Below are 24,188 nucleotides of genomic sequence, written 5' to 3'. Positions count from 1 at the left end.
CGGTGAACGAGAGGGTCGCCTCCCGCCACCTTCGGGTGCGGGGATGGGTCCTGACTGTTGTTTGTGTCTTTGCAACAAACAGCAGCTCAGAGTACCCACCCTTTTTGGTGTCCCTGGAGGAAGTGCTGGAGAGCGCTCCTTCTAGGGACTCCATTGTTCTACTGGGTGACTTCAATGCTCACGTGGGCAATGACAGTGAGACCTGGAAGGGCGTGATTGGGAGGAAAGCCCCCGCCCCCCGATCTAAACCCGAGCGGTGTTCTATTATTGGACTTCTGTGCTCGACACGGATTTTTGATAATGAACACCATGTTCAAACATAAGGGTGTCCAAGCGTGCCACTTGGCACCAGGACACCCTAGGCCACAGTTCGATGATCGACTTTGTGGCCGTGTCATCGGATTTGCGGCCGCATGTTTTGGACACTCGGGCGAAGAGAGGGCCTGAGCTGTCAACTGATCACCACCTGGTGGTGGGTTGGCTCCGATCGTGGGGGAAGATGCCGGTCCGACCTGGCAGACCCAAATGCTCTGTGAGGGTCTGCTGGGAACATCTGGCAGAATCCCCTGTCAGGAAGAGCTTCAACTCCCACCTCCAGCAGAGCTTTTCCCACGTCCCGGGGGAGGCGGGGGACATTGAGTCCGAGTGGACCATGTTCCGCGCCCCATTGTTGAGGCGGCCGACCGGAGCTGTGGCCGTAAGGTCGTTGGTGCCTGTCGTGGCGGCAATCCCCGAACCCGCTGGTGGACACTGGCGGTAAGGGATGCCGTAAAGCTGAAGAAGGAGTCCTATTGGGCCATTTTGGCCTGCGGGACTCCGGAGGCAGCTGAGAGGTACCGGATGGCCAAGCGGAACGCGGCTTTGGCGGTTGCTGAGGCAAAAACCCGGGCGTGGGAAGAGTTTGGCGGACGGCTTTGAGGAAATTCTGGTCCAGCTTTCGGCGTCTCAGGAGGGGGAAGCAGTGCAACGTCAACACTGTTTACAGTGGGGATGGCGTGCTGCTGACCTCGACTCGGGACGTTGTGAATCAGTGGGGAGAATACTTCGAAGACCTCAATTCCACCTACCTGCCTTCCATTGTGGAAGCAGGGCCTGGAGACTCTGAGGCAAACTCTCCAATCTCGGGGGGTCGTTTTTTCACTGAGGTAGTTAAAAAACTCAGTGGCACGGCCCTGGGGGTGGATGAGATCCGCCCGGAGTTCTTAAAGGCTCTGGATGTTGTGGGGCTCTCATGGCTGACACGCCTCTACAACATTGCGTGGACATCGGGGACAGTGCCTCTGGATTGGCAGACTGGGGTGGTGGTTCCCGTCTTTAAGAAGGGGGATTCGGAGGGTGTGTTTCAATTACAGGGCAATTACACTCCTCAGCTTCCCTGGTAAGGTCTATTCAGGGGTGCTGGAGTGGAGGGTCCGTCGGGAAGTCAAACCTCATCTTGGGGTCTTGTTTACGAGTGAGGGGAGGATGGAGCGCGAGATTGACAGGCGGATCGGTGCAGCTTCGGCAGTAAGTCGGACTCTGTACCGGTCCGTCATGGTAAAGAGAGAGCTGAGCCAAAAGGCAAATCTCTCAATTTACCGGTCAATTTACGCTCCTACCCTCACCTGAGGTCACGAGCTGGATACAAGCGGCCGAAATGAGTTTTCTCCGCAGGATGTCCGGGCTCTCCCTTAGAGATAGGGTGAGAAGCTCGGTCATACGGGAGGGACTCGGAGTAGAGTCGCTACTACCCCACGTTGAGAGGAGCCAGATGAGGTGGCTCGGGCATCTCATCAGGATGCCTCCTGGAAGCCTCCCTGGGGAGGTGTTCCGGGCATGTCCCACCGGTAGGAGACAACCCAGGACGCGCTGGAGAGACTATGTCTCTCAGCTGGCCTGGGAACGCCTTGGGATCCCCCGGGCTGAGCTGGATGAAGTTGCTGGGGAGAGGGAAGTCTGGGAGTCCCTCCTAAGGCTGCTGCCCCCGCGACCCGACCCCGGATAAGCGGAAGAATATGGATCGATGGACGGATGGATGGAAGTTCCCTTAGTCAGCGATGGTTTGGGGAGCCATGTCAGCTGCTGGTGTTGGTCCACTGTGTTTCATCAAGTCCAGAGTAAATGCAGATGTGTACCAAGAGGTTTTAGAGCACTACATGCTTCCGTCTGCTGAAAAGCTCTATGGAGATGATGATTACATTGTCCAGCATGATATGGCACCTGCCCACAGTGCCAAAACCACCAGTAAATTATGTACTGACCATGGCATTACTGTCCCCGATTGGCCTGCCAATTCCCCTGACCTGAATCCCACAGAGAATTTGTGGGGTATTGTGAAGAAGAAGCTGAAAGACACCGGATCCAACAATGCAAATAAGCTAAAGGCCGCTATTGAAGCATCGTGGGTATTCATAACACCTCAGCAATGCCGCAGGCTGATTGTCTCCATACCACGCCGGATTGATGCAGTAATCCGTGCAAAAGGATTCCCGACCAAGTACTGGGTGCATTAATGGACATTTTCAATGTGCTGTCGCTCTGATGAACTCACTCCACTCTTAGAGTCTCAGAGCCATTGCTGTGCAACAACATCCTGCTCTCCACACCTTTTTTTCGAATTGTCTACACCAGGGGTGGCCAACCAGTCAGAGACTAAGAGCCACATTTTTTACACATGAGCACACATGAACACCCCCCCCCACACACACACACATACACACACCCCTCTGCTCAGCCAAATTTATTGTGTGACATTATTATGTCACGCACCAACATGATAATGACAAATTGACTCCTACAGTACTAAAACTACAGACCAAAGACCACATTTTCAACAATGAACATTGTGTGCATTGTCTCACACAGACAAACTCTCAGTTCAACAAATTCCACAAACAAAAACATAATACCGTTTTTTTCCGTGTATAATGCGCCCCCATGTATAATACGCACCCTAAAAATGGCATGTTGCTGCTGGAAAAAAGCCTGTACCCATGTATAATCCGCACCCAATTTTTTTTCATTGTTATTTATTTTATTTTTTTATTTTATTTTATTTTTTAAGTCCCAATGATCGTCACACACGCAGGGAGGCAATGGGTCCCATTTTTATAGTCTTTGGTATGGTCTTAACTAGGCTGGATGTAATTTCTTTTGTTGGCGTTGATTTCTCCGACTGCCCGTAAAGGCACCACCGCGATCAGTGCGGACATGTGAAAAAGGCGTGCGGACGTGAAAAAGGCGGCTCTGTATGGGAGAGACGTTGAAGAGGAATAAAAATACCTTTGGAAACCAAAACTTGCCCCTTGTCGTGACTCGGAGCCGCAACAAATGTTTCGGATATATGTAGGGTACATTGTGACAGCAAACGAGCAGGTGATCGAGCAAGCATCTGATACAAGAGCACTGCGGTCATATGGAGCGTGTTTGAAGTGAACAGCAGAGACGAAAGGAACAAGGCAGAGTGTTGTGAAATAAAATATTACCTGTAATACGCATTTTGTTATTTGCTGATTGTATTAAACTATCACATTCATTGTCAGTCAAGAAGAGAAAAGGACTATTCGCATCGGATCCATAGTGCGCATGCGCAGGGATACTGCCTCGGTATGACGTCCGGTCCGCGATGGAGATTAAAAAACAAACAATATTTGACAATAACACACCATCAAGGATTGCACCATCGCATCAAACGATGTGTCGTCAATTATGAATTTTACTGACTGTGTTGGGCAGGATGGCTGAATGCGATGCGCGATTGACAACAAACAAGAAGAAAGGTGATTTCAAGTTTTATTTCGAGGGAGATTTGTCATGTCTCGTCCCCAGTTTTGCTATGTGTCTAGGTTGCCATAGTTTCTGTTCGCGTCGCCCCTCCCTTCCTGTGTCACCTCAATCAATGTAACGTGTTTTGTATTTAAGTCCTGTCTGCCCCTCGCTCACCGTCGGATCATTGCATGTGTTACTGTCATGATGTCTGTTTGGTTTCTGTTCCTGTCTTTGGTAATGTCACCCTGTCTTTTTGTTCCACGTCTTTGTCGGTCAGTCCTGTTGTTGGTTTTGTTGTACCATGATTTTCTTAAAAAATAAAATAAAAAAAATAATAATAATTAAAAAATTTGTACCCATGTATAATGCGCACCCCAGATTTTAGGACAATAAATAAGTTAAATTTCACGCATTATACATGGAAAAAACGGTAAGTTCTTTCGCTTACTATGTGTGGCGGGAGACAAGATTTCAATAACGTCACTGAGGCATTTTTTTAACGAACTCCACTTCATTGTATGGCTTTTTAGCCTGTGCAATGTTCCAAGCCAGTTGAAACAATGCAAGTGTGACAGTCTCTGAGTGCTTCGTAATTTTTTTGAAAAATTGTACCTACTTTTCTGCCGTACATTTCAAAGTGTCCAAACTTGTGCTTGCGAAATTCAGTCCCTTTTGCAAAGTCCTTATCGATATTGGCATGAAGTGAGCTGAAGTGGCGCTGACCATTTGAAGCTTTTAAATGCGCTAATGACGTCCGACATATCAGGCAGAATGGCTTGCCATAGCGTTCAACAAAAAACAACTTTAACTCTGTTAAAAACGTCCTGTGTTCATCGTCATATATTCGTTTAGCTGTGCATTTTTTCCTTGCCATTTTGGCCGGGTTGACCACCCCTGGGTTAGCGTCTTGTCAGCTTTTCTGGACCTAATGGGCCCCCGTAGTCACAGTCGCCATGCATTAAAAAGCCAGCAAAACCAATCGCTCTGCCCTGTGTTCATCGTCATATACCGTTTTTTTCCGTGTATAGTGCACAAAATTTAACTAATTAATTGTCCTAAAATCTGGGGTGCGCATTATAAATGGGTACAAAAAAAAATTTAATTTTTTTTTTTTTAATTTTTTTTTTTTTTTTTTTTTTTTAAAGTCCCAATGATCGTCACACACGCAGGGAGGCAATGGGTCCCATTTTTATAGTCTTTGATATGGTCTTAACTAGGGGTGTAAATCGCGGGTTTTGTCACGATACGATATAATATCGATATAAAGAACTACGATACGATATTTGCCGATATCTTAAAGCCTGCTGCGATTCATTCACGATATATCGCGATATAGTGCTCTACGATCGATATATTTTTTTTTTAGTAAAAAATATAGAACAATATCCTGATTTATAACAATTCATACGCAAAATCAACAAGGTACTGCAAACTCTTTATTTAGGAAATTACAAGAGTATTGTAGTATACAAATTGCTTACTTTAACACTGAACTTTGATGTCGTGTTTTTTCTTTAAATGTGCGGCGAGATTTGTGCTCCCTGAATATTTGATCACCGCATGGCAGGATTTACAAATTGCACGTGTCTTGTCCGTTGAGCCATCTTTTCTTTGGAATCCAAAGTGCTTCCAAACGAATGACTTGAAGCCTAAAGGGAAGCAAATTTCCTCGTCTTTTTGGACACTAGCCATAGCACCAGCCCATGAGCCGCGCGTACTAGTTGTCGACTCCCCTTTCACGTGCAGCAACGCCGCGCACTGCTCCCTGCTCCCGGAAAGAGGAAGCAAGCAACAATGAACTGGATTTCAAAATAAAGTCGCGTCTAATGTCCGAGGTCAAACACGGCGATATAAATCGATGTTTACCTTTAGCATCGATACCAATAAATCGTAGAGCATTATATCGATTAATCGATGTGTATCGATGTATCGTTACACCCCTAGTCTTAACTAGGCTGGATGTAATTTTTTTTGTTGGCGTTGATTTCTCCGACTGCCCGTAAACGCACCACCGCGCTCCGTGCGCGCACGGGAAAGACGCGTGCGGACGTGTAAAAGGCGGCTCTGTATGGGAGAGACGTTGAAGAGGAATAAAAACACCCTTGGAAACCAAAACTTGCCCCTCGTCGTGACTCGGAGCCGCAACAAATGTTTCGGATTTGTGTAGGGTACATTGTGACAGACAGCAAACGAGCAGGTGATCGAGCAAGCGTCTGATACGAGAGCATTGTGGTCGCATGGAGCGTGTTTGAAGTGAACAGCAGAGAAGAAAAGAACAAGAAGAAGATATTTTTAGATATCTTCTTTATTTTAGCACACTATATTCTATATTCTATATTTTTAAAGTCCTGATGTACTTTCTAAAATTTAAGTGGACCTCAGTGCGCACTGCGCAGGGAGCTTAATTTGGTGCGGTCGCGCAACCGCAGCGCGCCGGGCGCTCACTGTCGCATTGCTTAAAGAGCGCCTTTGTGTTTTAGGATGAACAGCAGAGACCAAAGGAACAAGGCAGTGTTGTGAAATAAAATATTACCTGTAATACGCATTTTGTTATTTGCTGATTGAAACTGCTAATTAAACTGTGAATTGAAACTAATAGGAAGAAAACAACTCTCGCTCTTTATATAGCTGACGTGTCTTGCGCAGCCGTTCTGTGCATTTTATTTCACAACACTTTGCCTTGTTCCTTTCTTCTCTGCTGTTCACTTCAAACACGCTCCATGCGACCCCAATGCTCTCGTATCAGACGCTTGCTCGATCGCCTGCTCGTTTGCTGTCTGTCACAATGTACCCTACACAAATACGAAACATTATTTGCGGCTCCGAGTCACGACGAGGGGCAAGTTTTGGTTTCCAAGGGTGTTTTCATTCCTCTTCAACGTCTCTCCCATACAGAGCCGCCTTTTTCACGTCCGCACGCGTCTTTCCCGTGCGCGCACGGAGCGCGGTGGTGCGTTTACGGGCAGTCGGAGAAATCAACGCCAACAAAAAAAATTACATCCAGCCTAGTTAAGACCATACCAAAGACTATAAAAATGGGACCCATTGCCTCCCTGCGTGTGTGACGATCATTGGGACTTAAAAAAAAAAGAAAAAAAAAGAATTTTTTTTTAAAAATTCATAAAAATTGGGTGCGTATTATACATGGGTACAGGCTTTTTTCCAGCATCAGCATGCCATTTTTAGGGTGCGTATTATACATGGGGGCGCACTATACACGGAAAAAAACGGTAATTTTTTAATGTGCATTTTTTCGTTGCCATTTTGAGAGCGAAATCGACACTCCTCAAATGGGTTTGTGGTGTATTTTTATTCTGGTATCATGCAATGTTTATCTCACTAGTAAGCCTAATTGTGACCGGGTCATGTTCGGGTCAGGTTCGTGTGGGATTGTTTGGGGCTTGGTCCAGGAAGGTAGACTCATTGGCGTCAGACAAATCTGGCTTCCATTAACAACTGCTAAGATACCACCATGTAGAGGTAGGGAGGCAGGCTGCGCGGTCATAGGTCAGCCAACAGCCCCATGTGCGCGCTCCCGCGTGGAGGGAAGCGCAAGAGTATAAGGGCGCTCCCGCGTGGAGGGAAGCGCAAGAGTATAAGGTTTAGGACGGGAGTAGACAAAGGGACTCGACATCTTGGCTAGGGCGCGAGACACTTCTCTCTGACATCGGTTGAATAAAATCTTTCCCCAATCAACCGTGTGTGACTGAAGTTTTCCTTCCCCAAGCCAGCCACTTTTTCACCATTTTGTTTGGAAGTCCAGCTGACCATCGAAGAGAATTCACCACGATTTTTGGCGTCACGAACAGTTCTCTTGTCCTTCGGGGAGCCCTCGCCCGCCTGGGTGCGAGTATCGAGCGTCCGACCGGCAGGCTGAGTTTGAGGTGAGAAGCTTTCACTCACAGTACTGCAATGTGCTCGTGCCTGGTGTGGGGGGGGATGGAGTGGCTCCTAAGCGGGACAGTTAACGGGCCTGGTGTGCCAGTGGCTGGCAAAAGGGGGGGGGGGGGGGATTTGTCTCCCCTAGCTGGATGTCGACAAGATGTGGATTTTGAAAGGGGGGAGTAGCCCCAAAAGAAAAATGAAAATGTTCAATAAAAATAGAAAAAAGAAAAAAGGCAAATAAAAATGGAAAAATGACATAAAACTTAATGGGGAATGTGCACAACAGTGTGAGTGACATGTCTGGTGTGAATGATGAATGAGAAAGAAAATGCCCTGAGAGAGGGCACGTGAAACAGGACAGGATGTCTTAGACATTACTGATCTGTGACTGGCTGTCACGAGAGAATAATAATAAAAAGTCCCATAAAACGTGGACTTTATTTTGGCGACAGATCCGATGGAGGATTGAAATTTTAGCTGTGTGATTGAGGCAAAAACACAGGTACGATTGAACACTGTGTGCGACAAGAGGCGTGCACCACCAAGCCACCGGAGGCACAATTCCCGGGGTCGTGCTGGGACGTTGAGATCCCACCCAATGTGGTCGTTGAGATGTTCGGTGTGGGCATTTGTCTCTATAAAGGTCGCACGAAAAAGGGAGGCTTGCTGCAGACCGCAATTGGCAGAGCGGAGGAGTGTGCAGCCTTGGCATCCGTAGCTGTGTGAACGAATGTGGAAGAATTACCGGCTGGTTCTGGGACCAGGGCGCCGATGAGAATGATGCGCGCAGACCACGTTATTTGAGCACTGATCAGATTAGGAGTTTGTGCGGGTTGCGAGGTTCCCCCGGCTGACTGCTGGCGCGTTAGCCTCTTAGAGAGATACTCTTCGGGCAACTTACCGGGGCGAACTGGTGCGCTGCGGTCGTACCCAAGTCGTCACGGTTCGATTCCGATTGCCGATGCGCACTGTAATAGCACACACTCCTGTCAAAGTCTGATAAAATTTACGGCTTGCAGCAGACCGCAATTGGCAGAGCGGAGGAGTGCGCAGCCGATAGAAATTGGAAAACGTGGAAAAAGAGGCCTCATGGGGTTTAATTTTGGTATACCATGTAAGCAAAGTAATTGGTGTGCACACTGAAGGTAAAAATCTGCAGTATAAGGGGAAATGCAAAGCGCTCTTAGGGGAAACAAAGACAAGAAGTGCAAAGGGCATGTTTGTAAGTGCACCTGTGCACGGTAAAAAGCCACAGAATGACCAAACCGCATGGAAGCGGTTAGTGAGAAGCTACATTAGAGATGGATTCGAATCCCTTTGTCTGTGTTCTATGTTCGTGCGTAATGTCTGTAAAGTTTCTGTCAGTTGTCGTCGTTCGTCTGAGCTGTGTGCGCGCTTAGTGTATGGGGTGCGCGTGCGTGCTTATGCGTGTGGGTGTATGAGCTCTGTGTGTGGGCTTTGTGTATTGAGCGGGCGTGCGTGCGCGCGGATGGGTGAGTGCATGTGCGGTTGTGTGCACGCTCGGTGTGTGTGCGTTTATGTGCACACGCGTGTGAGAAGGAAGGCAGCATGCATCAGAGAATGTTCAAGAAAGGAGGGGGCCCTGTGTGCTCCGAGGCGCGGAATGGTGTTATACCGGCGAGGATGGGGGCTGGCGAGACGCGCGGGCCTGGCCAGACCGTGGCGTCAACATTGATACGCTGACCCCCCCTTGTCCGGGGGCGCTGTGCCGAGGAGCCCGCAAAGGCGGGGCTGGGTCCCCCCGGTAGAGGTCAATGTCGATGAGAACTGAGACAAGACGGGGGGAGATCAAATGTTGATGAGCAAAGGGTGCATGATTAACAGCGAACGTGCATGATCGAAACTGAAACATCACTGGCACTAATGTTTAACAGTTTGCAAATAGGCAAGAGAGAGACATGCTTGCAATACTCATTAAAATACTAATGTATGTGTACCTGTGTGTCTTAAGAAAAGAGTTGGTCCGTGGCAGCAGTGATTTATGGCAGGATGCCACACATTCGGCCCAAGACCGATAGGTGGGGGGAGAAAGTGGGGGTTCGCTCGTAAATTAAGAGGGAGCCTGTTGAGGGCGGCCAGCGCCCCTAGTCCATCTGACAACTAATGAGAAAGCGAGTGATTACGTTAACTTGAACAAGATTGCTATTTCTCCTGTTTGCATAACAAATATGAGACGGTGGACGCGCACATCTCCTCCCAGAGGACAAAGAGATACGGACAGAACTCCCAGGTCGTCTGAGGAAAAGCTTCGTGGAGCGCTGCCCCCAAATTCTTCACTAATTTACATCAGGACGCCACAAATGCGGCTAGAGACAGATAGAAAGAGGGAGTGAGAGAAGAAAGGGGGGCTAACTCGTAAATAATGAGGAGATATTGGGAGTAATCTGTTGGTCCTTTCTTTAAGACCCTTTAAATCATTTCCTGGAGTAGATAGGTTAGCAACACGAGAGATTTAGAGGTTCAACAGAAAGACGGTTAAAAGAAAATAACATTTTTGATTTGAACAATTGCAGGCTAACAGGAGCATGAGAAAGGAGAGCTGAGAAGCGGGATCCACTTTGATCGGGGAGATTGGAAATTCACAGCACCATATTCTAAGTCGCATTTTTGAGCAAGCATGACACAGGTAATAAAGTTTGAGAGATCAAGACGTAGATCAGGGCTGGATGTGGAACGCAGACCTCTGAGTTATTTTTGAATAATGATACTGAAGACACAATGTACTGTCCCATTAAATTGGAACTATAGACAAAACCTAGCTCGACAATAGAATGAGTTGCAGGACTTACAATATAAAGACGACATTGCTGTTACTAGGAGAATTTGACTTTTGGTAAACAAACGTTACTAGTGAATGGATGGCAGCAGCTACAGTTGGAGATAGTCTTACAAGTTTGATGTCCCAGTCTGTCACTCTGAGTGCCAGGATCCCTGAAAACTCGATCCCGAGACTCCGCCTGCAGCCGTGGACGACTACAAAACGGTGCCTGGCTTTGAGGCACCTTTGACCTTTGGCAAGGACAAAGAAAGACTGTTGTTGTGCTTGGAGGGGCAAGTACACTCCGGAGGAAAGACGACATCCTCGGGGACGAGAAAAGACAGTGAGAAGTGGAGGAACTCACAATGTTGAAAAAAAAATGGACATTTGAACGATGGACTCATTCGAGAGTGATGGATGGGTTGGCTCTGAAGCAACAACAAAAGAACACCATCTTGAAAGGGCGAGGTGCGGCAAAAGATATGGACTTGAAATGTCCGACGGCCAAATTGCACTCCTTGCTGTGGCGGTGCTAAACTTCGTGGGGCTTGGGTTAAAGTGGACAGGAGCTTCATTGTGCACTGGGTTTGACAGAACTGAGGAGATTTGATAAAAAAAATTGAATAATGGGTAGAGCTACAAAGAGAAGGATCATGGTCAGAGATTGAACAGATCTGAATGGGACAATTAGGCCAAAGCGGTGAGAAACAAGAGCGAGATCTGATGTTTTGGCTCATCAGGCATAAGAAGTAGAAATCGAGTTAGATAAATTTTAGAACAGGACATTTGGACTTAAGTGGATTCAGTCAAGAGGAAGCTAGGACGCTCGATGTACCTACTCAATACGATAGAAGTTTGTTGCACCATAGTGGAGGCTGGGTAGTCAGAAAGTTGGATCCGTTAAATTTTTGATTTTCACACGATCATGGATAGGAGTCGCACAAGGCCACAGGCAACAAGATAATGACTGAGATAGGGCTCAATTTCAACTGCACAACATGGCAAAATAGAAGCAAGAGAGCGGAGTAAGGGATTATATGCTAAACAGTCCGCTGTAGGGTTACCAATAGGAGATTCTGTCAAAAGAACTACTAAGAGGTGGAGGCGAAGATAACAGGAGGACAGATATTCGAAGGTTTGATAAGGGCAAACTCCATTGTCAAAGATCGGATTAGAGCAAGTAAGAACGGGGGTATTTTGGCATTTTAACAGGGATTGACAGCAAGGGAGATTGAGGATAGAAGATCTGGACAGCAATGACGTAAATTACATTACAAACTGCTCATTTGAGGGAGAAGGCTTGGCGCTCCCTGTGTGGAGCTGCAGCTTTGCAGAAGGGGGCCAGACTGCGTGAGTGAGTGGATGAAAGGAGTGGAAATAGGCGACGACTTAAGGAAGTAGGGAGAGATGCTGGATGGTGTGACAGGCAGGAGTTTTAGGAAGAAGAAAAAAAAAAAAGGGGGGGGAGTGAGACTCGCCAAGATGGGCAATGAAGAGAAGCAGACTGAGAAACAGTTTTGAGCAAGACAACAGGAAAAAAGGGGGAGAGCCAAATGATGACGTAAAAAGCCAGAGAGAATAGTCTGACCCATCTTTATTGAATTTAATTAGGATAAGTAATAGAGATCGAGTTTGTAGGAGCAATATGAGGGTATGGAGGCTCCCTCAAAACGCGGGTCCCACAGTTAGCCCCTCAGATAGACATATATGACAATTTACGATGAATCTGATGGGCGAGTTTATGGAAAATTGAATGGGAGATTTTACAATACATAGGTCATGTTGACGAGTATGTCAGAATGTGAAGAGTCACTATTAGGAGTCAATGTTTGCCTGCACACTAACATACTAACTTTGCTTGGTTTGGAGGGAGAGCTGAGTGATAGAGACGGATGAGTGTGTCTGTGAGTGTGTGGATGGATGAGTGCGCGTGTGATCGTCTATGACTGTGTGTGCGCAGTATGATTGGCCAGAGAGGTCTGAAGTTGGGGTGATGTGTTTGCACTTGAGGATAAAATTCCTCTCACCTGAAGGGGTGGTACAGATCGGAGGGACTGGAACTGGTAAGTGATGAGTTCTGATCGGAACCGTGGTTCAATCAGGGGCACCATCGACAACAAAACGGTTCGATGGAGAAGGCCCATTTCAGTGATATGGTCAGACATCAAGACATCAAGACTTTGGACGATTTGACGCGTGACAACTTTAAGCTCACCCGACGGGGTGACGGACTAGGTGGACAGTGACCAAATGTTTGACGCTTGAGCTTGCTTGCGACATGAGCGAGCTCTGCTTTGTTTTTCTGTGACTTGATTTATTTGCAGCGTCAGCCACCAGCCAAGCAGCGGATTGCGCGTTGCTTGCGTAACTTGTTTTCGTTCTTGCAGGTTGTCGATTGCGTTTGTGGAACGTTTGTGTTGAATTTACAAGAATATGTTAACCCTTGCCTTTTTGGTTTTTATAATGAACTTGTTGATTACATGGTTTTCAGGACAGGATCCCCGAGCGCCAGGATTCATTTTATGACTGTTTTTATTTTGATACTTGTTTTTGTGTGTACAAATGTCCGCTGTCAGCAGGGCTATAAGCTCACTGACAGGAGTGCGCTGATTTTTGTTTGTGTTGCCGAGTGTGTGGTGGACAGTCAAGTTTCAGGGACTTGGGGTGACGGTCCCGGGGCCCAGATTGGAGCTAGAGGTTCCGCGGGCCTGGCTACAATGAGTGTGGTGATGAGGGGTACACCTTGCAGGTTCCTTTTGATACGAAATGACACATTGGGTGAATGTGTCAAAAGGGGGAGTGATAAAACAGAAATGGGTGAGTAGGTTGCAATTTGTAATTGTGATATACAAAGTTTTTTTCCAAATTCACTTGTTTTTAAGCTTTAACAGGACACGCCAGAATTCAACTAGCAGTGATGGAAAGAGCAGAAGAAGCATCTTGAAAGAAAGGGAGTTAACGGGAAACAACAACCTGGAATGGATGCAAAGCGTGGTAACAATTTAGTGACAATAAGGTTTAAGGTTTTTCAATGACAAAGTACGAAGGACAAATCGTACAGTGATTAGGGAGTGGACAGTGGCACAATACACAACAAAAGTTTGGGAGGTCATTGAATGTCGGAGGAAGACGGGGCCAGAGACAAGAAATGGGGAAATTTCTGAACGCGTGACTGCATTAAAGCTGCTATTACAGGGCAAATGTTTAATTATACATTTTAGGACGATTAGTTTGCATAACGAATAATGAAAGGATTTGAGTGGTTGTACCGTTTTGGAAAGATTACGTGAGCGTTGTTTCAGAATGATGACTGATTTGAACAGTGAGGTGGCTCAAACATAAGGCACGGATACATAAATGTACAGATATAGGGAACTACAGTGTTGTGAGGGGTACCGGTTTGAGAATGCTACACATCTTTAAACCGAAGAAGGAATTTGGGGGTGAAAAATAGTATTTGGATGGAAGAAAGAGCGGTTGAAGTGACATGACTGACGGGACTTCGGAAAGATGACAGTGTGATTGAGACAGTGACACCTGCGGCAGGAAAGGCTACCAGGAACAGGTAGAATTTACATTGTGACTGGGGGGATCTAGCAACGCTGTCGGCACGACGAGAAATGAGGGGAATGAGTCCTGGAATGTTTGTTTGTTTGTTTGTTTGTTTGTTTGTTTGTTTGTTTCAGGGACCGCGTGGGCCTCTGGAAACAAGGGGTAGGTGTCGGGAGCACTCGGGCGTTCTGATGAGATTTCGATTAGACGATTGACACAGCTTTTTCCTCGTTGCCCCACCACCGCCAAAGAATTATTTGAGGGGGCTGGAAACACTGGAGCTATCGGGTTGTGTTGCCCCGCCATCGGTGGCCGTCGGGGCCGTAAGGACGTCCGGCCTGGGCTGCGGCCTTTGCCATTAGGACTTCACATGTTTGCACTGTTAACGTCACTTGATACAGACAGTAGCTTTAGCTTGTCATAGGTCGCTTGGCTGCTGACCGGGGCCTTGCACGGGATTCAACGGCCATAAGCAACAGGAGGACATTGTGCGGACAGCCGGCCCGGGACAGTGCCGTCTACTAAAAGTGCTATTCCCCACTGACGGCTCAGTGGACTGGATTTCATATCTGCACGCACTTGTGCATGCAAGGGGGGCAGCGCAACAAGGGGTTTAATGTTCTTGCATGCTTCGACGATTCGTTTTTATATACCTCACTGTGTTACCTCGTTGTTTTTTGCCAAGTTATTTACTTTGTTATGTGAGCTCATTTGCTTACCCCGTGGCATGTTTACCATACGACATTGCGTGTTGAGCGATTTGTATTTGAGGGTCATGGTTCTGTTCGTTGCTGTGTTTGGGGCTCATGCTACGTTTTGTGAAATGTGGTGTGTGCCGGAGCTCCCTTCACCTGACTCTCGCCAGGTGAGAGGCGCCTCAGGGGGTGTAGAATGGGCCTCCTTCTTTTTCCTCGTCATTAGATTGGCGAGGTTTTTTTCGACGGCGGTCCGGCAGCTTTTTGGGGCTTCTAAAGGGCCACAGCAAACTTTTCGTCTCCAAATTGATGGCGTTGGTGGTATATTACCGAAGGGGGGGGCGGACGGCGTCAATCAGTTAATGGGGTTGGGGGATTCGATCTTGGTCAAATGTGGTTCCTGAGAGGCCTCAGATTGCTGTCAGGGAGGAATTTGCTATTAAATTAGGTTGAGCTTTCCTAGTTAATGTAACCTTAAGTAGCATGCCTTGAGCATGATTTAGGATGAGACAAATAGGTCCAAATTGTAGACGAAAACCATAAAATGGTTGGGGGAAGGTTTTTGGATGTACCGATGTCATTTCTTGTCGAGTTGTTGCCCCGTCAGGGGGGAATGTGGTGTATTTTTATTCTGGTATCATGCAATGTTTATCTCATTAGTAAGCCTAAGTGTGACCGGGTCATGTTCGGGTCAGGTTTGTGTGGGATTGTTTGGGGCTTGGTCCAGGAAGGTAGACTCATTGGCGCCAGACAGATCTGGCTTCCATTAACAACTGCTAAGATACCACCATGTAGAGGTAGGGAGGCAGGCTGCGCGGTCATAGGTCAGCCAACAGCCCCATGTTCGCGCTCCCGCGTGGAGGGAAGCGCAAGAGTATAAGGGCGCTCCCGCGTGGAGGGAAGCGCAAGAGTATAAGGTTTAGGAGTAGACAAAGGGACTCGACATCTTGGCTAGGGCGCGAGACACTTCTCTCTGACATCGGTTGAATAAAATCTTTCCCCAATCAACCGTGTGTGACTGAAGTTTTCCTTCCCCCAGCCAGCCACTTTTTCACCATTTTGTTTGGAAGACCAGCTGACCATCGAAGAGAATTCACCACAGGTTTGTCCCTCCTCCTTTGCAGGATTTCACTTCACGCACATGCGCGTTTGACCAAAATGCCATATTGAACTCAAGCGAAGCAAATACGCACGAAAAATAAACACAAATGTTGATATGAACGTAAAAGAGCCGCATGACACCAGCCAAAGAGCCGCATGCGGCTCGCGAGCCGCGGGTTGGCCACCCCTGGTCTACACTATTGTACTGTGTCTTCTCTGCAACTATTGCAGCCTGGTCATCCTGGCAGAGGGATCCTCCCATCTGTGGTCTCTTCTCAAGGTTTCTCATTTCCCCTAGTTGGAGTTTTGAGGTTTTCCTTGCCCTCCTGGGAGTTTAAGATCAGGGGATGTTTGAGAATATTTGTCATTTTTCACACGTCCTGAGTTTTGTTAAGTTAAAGTTAAGTTAAAGTCCCAATGATCGTCACAAACACATCTGGGTGTGGTGAAATTTGTCCTCTGCATTTAACCCATTTAGTCACCTAAATGTTGAACAGAGGCTGTGATGTACCGAAGTCAAATTCCTTTTTTGGCACACTCAAACATGGCGAATAATAATTCTCGAATCTTGAAACTTGTTTTGCTGTTATAAATAATTTTTTTACTAGGTCTGAGGAAATATTCTAATATTTTGAGATAGGATATTTGAATTTTCTTAAGCTGTATGCCATTATCAGCAATATTAAATAATAATAGGCTTGCAATATTTCAGTTGATTTGTAATGAATCCAGAATGTATGACATTTTTGTTTTTTTTAATTGCATTACAGAAAATAAGGAACTTTATCACAATATTCAAAATTTCTGAGACAGTCCTGTATGTTTTTTTCTCTTTATTGTGCATTTTATGGCTGGTGCAACTTATATTCCCGTGCGACTTATAGTCCGAAAAATACGGTAATCACAAAGAAATGGAAAAAGATGGGTATGACGATACCAAAATTTGGCTGTCATTTGCCCAAAGGCGACATGTCGATAAAAATTAAAAAAATAGGAAGCGTAGGTGCCATTGAAATTAATAGAGAAGGCCCCTCGAAGGCCACGAGGGGAAGAGGAAAGCAGGGTTTGGAGTTTTCAAAAAACATGGGGAAAGTGTTTTCTCCTGTGACAGATACAGCACAGGGGGAAGGGGAAGAGGAGTATAATGTATACCCCATGAGTGAAGTAGCTAATCCAAATATAAATGATGAGTCATTCACAATTTTGGTTCATAGAACATGGACTCAGGAAGATGTGAAAAAGGACGTAGAAGGTGTCGCATATCACAAGATAGATGTTGAGGAATTTTTACAACAGATGGAGGATCTCAGATCTTACCATCTTCATGGGATAGAGGTCCAACAAGTATGGATGGCCGCTATCAAAGGAGATTGGCATAGCATAAGGGGAGATTGGAATCCAAAAGAACATAAACATGTTTTGGAACATGATAGTCGGGAATTACAACATCGTGTTCAGGGCCTGATGGAACGCACCAGAGACAAATTTAGGCAAAAAGCAAATTATACTTCCATTGGTCGAGAAAACCAGAGAGATAATGAATAATTTGAGGGGTCTCGAATCAGGATAACTGCCTGTTTCAGGGCAAATAGTAGCATTCCTGAGGATCACACTCCAGAAAGGACTATAAGTCGCACCGAAGTACAAGTAGCTTCAGCCATAAAACGTACGACAAAGGGGGAAAAAACATACAGAACTGTCTCAGAAAATGACAATATTGCGATAAAGTTCTTTATTTTCTGTAATGCAATTAAAAAAACAAAAATGTCATACAATCTGGATTCATTACAAATCAACTGAAATATTGCAAGCCTTTTATTATTTTAATATTGCTGAGTAGGGCTTACAGCTTTAGAAAACTCAAAAATCTTATCTCAAAAATTTTTAATATTTTCTCATACCAAGTAAAAAAAACAAGATATAAAACAGCAAAACAAAAACAAAAGCAAAATGCACTCAGTACTCGGTTGGGAATGCTTTTGCACGGATTACTGCATCAATGCGGCATGGCATGGAGGCAATCAGCCTTTGGCATTGCTGAGGTGTAATGGATGCCCAGGATAATTCAATAGCAGCCTTTAACTCATTTGCATAGTTGGGTCGGGTGTCTTTCAGCTTCTTTTTCACAATAGCCCACAAATACTCTATGGTGTTCATGTCAGCGAAATTGGCAGGCCAATCAAGGACAGTAATGCCATGGTCAGTGCCATTGACTGGTGGTTTTGGCACTGTGGGCAGGTGCCAGATCATGCTGGAAAATGAAATCATCATCTCCATAGAGCTTTTCAGCAGACGGAAGCATGTAGTGCTCTAAAATCTGCATTTACTCTGAACTTGATGAAACACAGTGGACTAACACTAGCAGCTGACATGGCTCCCCAAACCATCGCTTACTGTGGGAACTTCACACTGGATTTCAAGCAACTTGGATTTTGCTTCTCTCCAGCCGTTCTCCAGACTCTGGCACCTTGACTTCTAAATGAAATAAAAAACTTGCTTTCATCTGAAAAGAGGACTTTGGACCACTCTGGAACTGTCCAGTGCTTCTTTTCCATAGCCCAAGTCAGACGCATCTTCTGTTGTCTTGAGTTCAGAAGTGGCTTGACCATGGGAATAAGGCTATTGTAGCCCATTTCCCGGACAAGTCCGTGAACAGTGGCTTTTGATACCTAGACTCCAGCTTTTGTCCACTGTCTTTGAAGCTCCCCCAAATTCTGGAAGCAACTCTTCTTCACAATGCTGTTAAGGCTGCGGTCATCTCTCTTGGTTGTGCAACGTTTCCTGCCACATTTCCCCCTTCCAAAAGACTTTTTGTGGATGTGCTTTGAAACTGCACTCTGTGAACAGCTTTCTCTTTGAGAAATGTATTTTTGACTGTTAATGATGGTCCTCTGGACAGCAGTCAGTTCAGCAGTCTTCCCCATACTTGTGATTTAGTTTACTGAACCAAGCTGAGTGTTTTTCAAGGCTCAGGAAACTATTGCAGGTGTTTCGAGTTAATTAGACCATTCAAGTGATTAGTTTAATACCCTAATAGTATACTTTTTCATGATATTTTAATATTTTGTGATAGGATATTTGAGTTTTCTTAAGCTGTATGCCATAATCAGCAATATTAAAATAATAAAAGGCTTGCAATATTTCAGTTGGGTTGTAATGAATCCAGAATGTATGACATTTTTGTTTTTTCAATTGCATTACAGAAAATAAAGAACTTTATCACAATATTCTAAATTTCTGAGACAGTCCTGTATAAGTTGCAGCGGAGTTTAAGTCGCAATTTATTTGACAAAAACTCCAAATCATTAAATCCATCGATCGAATTCTTCGTCCTTTATGTAAACAACCGTCGTAACTTTGTTTTCTCCCAACCCGTCCATAACACTGTACCATTCATCTGCTCCTCCTCCGCCCGACACCCCGTCGCATGTACAACACGTCATCAGATACCTGGCGCACTTGGATCTTATTGTAGCAACTAGGGGTGTAAATCGCGGGTTTTGTCACAATACGATATAATATCGATACAAAGAACTACGATACGATATTTGCCGATATCTTAAAGCCTGCTGCGATTCATTCACGATATATCGCGATATAGTGCTCTACGATCGATATTTTTTTTTTTTAATAAAAAATATAGAACAATATCCTGATTTATAACAATTCATACGCAAAATCAACAAGGTACTGCAAACTCTTTATTTAGGAAATTACAAGAGTATTGCAGTATACAAAGTGCTTATTTTAACACTGAACTTTGATGTCGTGTTTTTTCTTTAAATGTGCGGCGAGATTTGTGCTCCCTGAATATTTGATCACCGCATGGCAGGATTTACAAACTGCACGTGTCTTGTCCGTTGAGCCATATTTTCTTTGGAATCCAAAGTGCTTCCAAACGAATGACTTGAAACCTAAAGGGGAGCAAATTTCTTCGTCTTTTTGGACACTAGCCATAGCACCAGCCCAGGAGCTGCGTACTAGTTGTCGACTCCCCTTTCACGTGCCTGCTCTGCTCACAACACAACGCCGCGCACTGCTCCCCCCTCCCGGAAAGAGGAAGCAAGCAACAATGAACTGGATTTCAAAACAAAGTTGCGTCTAATGTCCGAGGTCAAACACGGCGATATAAATCGATGTTTACGTTTAGCATCAATGCCAATAAATCGTAGAGCATTATATCGATTAATCGATGTGTATCGATGTATCGTTACACCCCTAGTAGCAACCATGCGGGGCTGCAGTACTCCAGGTGGCCTGGAAGATATGGTGGGGACTTAACTCCTACACGGAGCGGACTCCGACACAAGACGGACACCGGGTTGCCGGGAAAACACGGAGTGTTAATTTCTCCAGCACGAAACGGACACCAACATAGAGTGGATTTCACTCCAACACAGAGTGGATTGTGGCACAGAAAACGTGGAGTGGATTTCTCTCTACTTCACCCCCTACCTCAACACAGCCCCACAGCCACAATCAAAATGGATCTCCTCAACATCCAAGCACTCACCCGTAAATCATCATTTATTCACGACCTCATCCTGGACAAAGGCCTAGACATAATGTGCCTGGCAACCACCTGATGTCTATCAATCCCTCAATGAAGCCTGTCCCTCTGGTTATAGATACATAACTAAACCTCGCAGCACTGGCCGTGGCGGTGGCCTGGCTGTACTCCACCGTCTTGATCTAGAGCTGTCCCCCCTCCCTCTACCTGATCACTCCTAATTCGAATCCCTTGCATTCAAATGTAAACCTCCATATCCCATCACAGTTTTACTTTACTTATTTACCGCCCTCCTAAAGCAAACTCCTCTTTCATTCCAGAACTACACGATCTACTCACTACCCTCTGTACCTCCACTTCCACTAATCTAATCATATTGGGTGATGTTAACATCCATGTCGACACCCCCTCCCGCCCCCCTGCCTCTGACCTGTTGCAACTATTGGATTGTTTACACCTCACCCAACATGTAAATGTCCCCACACATGACAAAGGGCATACACTTGACCTTGTCATCTCCTCATCGGCCATAAGCAACCTGCTTTAAAAAAAAAAATAAAGATTTTTTTGTACCCATGTATAATGCGCACCCCAGATTTTAGGACAATAAATTTGTTAAATTTTGCGCACTATACACGGAGAAAAACGGTAAGTCCCTCCTGAGTATATGTCGCCCCCCCCCACCCAAACTATGAAAAAAAACACGACTTATAGTCCGAAAAATACGATATATATATATATATATATATATATATATATATATATATATATATATATATATATATATATATATATATATATATATATATATATATATAATTACCCTCCTGAGTAGGGGTGTAACGATTCATCAATACACATCGATTAATCGATATAATGCTCTACGATTTATTGGCATCGATGCTAAACGTAAACATCGATTTATATCGCCGTGTTTGACCTCGGACATTAGACGCGACTTTATTTTGAAATCCAGTTCATTGTTGCTTGCTTCCTCTTTCCGGGAGCAGTGGCGCGGCGGCGTGTTGTGAGCAGAGCAGGCACGTGAAAGGGGAGTCGACAACTAGTACGCGGCTCCTGGGCTGGTGCTATGGCTAGTGTCCAAAGAGACGAGGAAATTTGCTCCCCTTTAGGCTTCAAGTCATTCGTTTGGAAGCACTTTGGATTCCAAAGAAAAGATGGCTCAACGGACAAGACACGTGCAGTTTGTAAATCCTGCCATGCGGTGATCAAATATTCAGGGAGGACAAATCTCGCCGCACATTTAAAGAAAAAACACGACATCAAAGTTCAGTGTTAAAATAAGCACTTTGTATACTACAATACTCTTGTAATTTCCTAAATAAAGAGTTTGCAGTACCTTGTTGATTTTGCGTATGTATTGTTATAAATCAGGATATTGTTCTATATTTTTTATTTAAAAAAAAAAGAAATTGATCGTAGAGCACTATATCGCGATATATCGTGAACGAATCGCAGCAGGCTTTATGATATCGGCAAATATCGTATCGTAGTTCTTTGTATCGATATGGTATCGTATCGTGACAAAACCCGCGATTTACACCCCTACTCCTGAGTATATGTTGCGCCCCCCCCACCCAAACTATGAAAAAAAACACGACTATCTTCTTCATCTGTTATATTTATATATACGTGTATATATTAGGGGTGTAAATCGCGGGTTTTGTCACGATACAATATAATAACGATATAAAGAACTACGATACGATATTTGCCGATATCTTAAAGCCTGCTGCGATTCATTCACGATATATCGCGATATAGTGCTCTACGATCGATATTTTTTTTTTTAATAAAAAATATAGAACAATATCCTGATTTATAACAATTCATACGCAAAATCAACAAGGTACTGCAAACTCTTTATTTAGGAAATTACAAGAGTATTGTAGTATACAAATTGCTTACTTTAACACTGAACTTTGATGTCGTGTTTTTTCTTTAAATGTGCGGCGATATTTGTGCTCCCTGAATATTTGATAACACATGGCAGGATTTACAAATTGCACGTGTCTTGTCCGTTGAGCCATATTTTCTTTGGAATCCAAAGTGCTTCCAAACGAATGACTTGAAGCCTAAAGGGGAGCAAATTTCCTCGTCTTTTTGGACACTAGCCATAGCACCAGCCCAGGAGCCGCGTACTAGTTGTCGCCTCCCCTTTCACGTGCGTGCTCTGCTCACAACACAACAACGCCGGGCGCACTGCTCCCGGAAAGAGGAAGCAAGCAACAATGAACTGGATTTCAAAATAAAGTCGCGTCTAATGTCCGAGGTCAAACACGGCGATATAAATCGATGTTTACCTTTAGCATCGATGCCAATAAATCGTAGAGCATTATATCGATTAATCGATGTGTATCGATGTATCGTTACACCCCTAGTATATATATATATAATATATACACGTATATATAAATATAACAGATGAAGATAGTCAGGTGTGTAGAATAGCATGTGTGAAGGCCTTAGCTATTATACATTAATAAAGAAGAGGAACACAATACATTTAATGAAGAACACTGTACTCCTACCTCGCTTGACTGTGTTTGGGTCCTCAACCATGCATTAATAAATTTGTTTTCCACATACAAACTCAGAGTTGAGATTAGTGTTCACTTGGCTCTCAGCAAGTACTTCAGTTTCTCATGTGGACCGCTTTGCAAAATTATTTGCCCACCCCTGGTGTACTATGTACATGACGGCTGGCATGACAATTCAGCTAAGTTGTGCTTTACTTTATGCATACACTATTTACCTATCCAAATTATTGGGGCATTTTCTTAATTTTGAGCATATTATGGCAGAAGTGTCATGTCAGATCATTTCAGATTTTAAAAATGCAATTTCAATGTAGGGCATTTCACTATTATGTAGTAATTTAGCGGAACTTACTTTAATGGAAGTCAAATTGTGTCTCTGTGGAAAGAAAATCGTTGGAGAGATCTTATTAGAAAGAAGATCAGATTTCCAATGGGCTGCAGCTTTGTTGAGTGACAGACTGAAGCTTGTTGTTCACGGTCCGTCCCACTGCTTAAAGTGACAGGACCTCTATTTAGGGGACAACCCAATCTTTATGTATAACTGTAGGTGTATAGTCATAATGTTGAAAAAAAAGTCAAATGTCCAAACCCAGTAAATATATCAGCTATTATCCATGTCCCATAGTCTGTATTTATGTTCAATGACAATACTTTAGACCAAAAGTGAAGTAATTTCAGAAATGCCAAATATAATCTAGTTTTGTCACAAGTACAGTAATTTATCATTATATAATAAATGAGTTTCTATGTTTGCAAGCCACAAATATCACCAGTCAATGTGCCAATTTCTTACCAGTGTCCTGGGACCTCTGAAGAGGGCATTCACATGAACGCATCCGTGCTGTTGTTTGTCTTCATTATTTGTTCAGTATCATACAGGTAAATAAGTATACAACAGCCTGGATTGCTCCCTGCGCGTTGCTTGAAAGTTAATAATTTACCGTACCATTGGTGCTAGTTTTAATTAGCTTGCCTGCCTTTAACTGTATGATATAATTTAGGTAACGGACAATTTTTGTTTCATTTATTGTTCTGCTTGCCAGTTTTGCATGGAACTACAGTTTGGATGGACAACTGAACAACTTTTCGTAAGAACGTTTTGCGTCTTTATTGGCCACCAACGTAGTATTGACATTCTACACGTATGTCAAGTGATGACAATCACACCTACCCTTTTGCAAATCCTATATCATCGGCATAACAGTTGAAAAAAACAGATCTTTGAAGAGCTTGTGGGAAAAAAAAAAAACGTATCGAAACAGGCCTGAAATCAGTTTGCTCTGAGGACAAAAATGGTCCATTTATGTGCCCTATTCTTGTCTTTTCGCCACGCAAACAACTGTTGCCTTAAATGTGAG

At 44.7% G+C, this 24,188-nt stretch overlaps 1 protein-coding gene across 3 annotated transcripts in view; it reads right to left on the bottom strand.

Moving 5' to 3' along the window:
- Nucleotides 1-23,927, bottom strand: part of LOC133155560 (aldehyde dehydrogenase, dimeric NADP-preferring-like) — a 102,435-nt gene extending 78,508 nt beyond the window's left edge. The window contains exon 1 of one of the 3 annotated variants that reach the window (XM_061280993.1): nt 23,183-23,927. The gene's annotated coding sequence lies outside the window, so the exon portion shown is untranslated. The remainder of the gene's footprint in view (nt 1-23,182) is intronic. The other 2 variants (XM_061280994.1, XM_061280995.1) reach the window with 2 other exon arrangements.
- Nucleotides 23,928-24,188: the final 261 nt, after the last annotated feature.

This window comes from Syngnathus typhle, linkage group LG6, assembly GCF_033458585.1.
Source record: "Syngnathus typhle isolate RoL2023-S1 ecotype Sweden linkage group LG6, RoL_Styp_1.0, whole genome shotgun sequence".
NCBI lineage: Eukaryota > Metazoa > Chordata > Actinopteri > Syngnathiformes > Syngnathidae > Syngnathus > Syngnathus typhle.
Note: the sequence above shows the minus strand (reverse complement) of the source record. Positions and strands in the feature narration are given on the sequence as shown.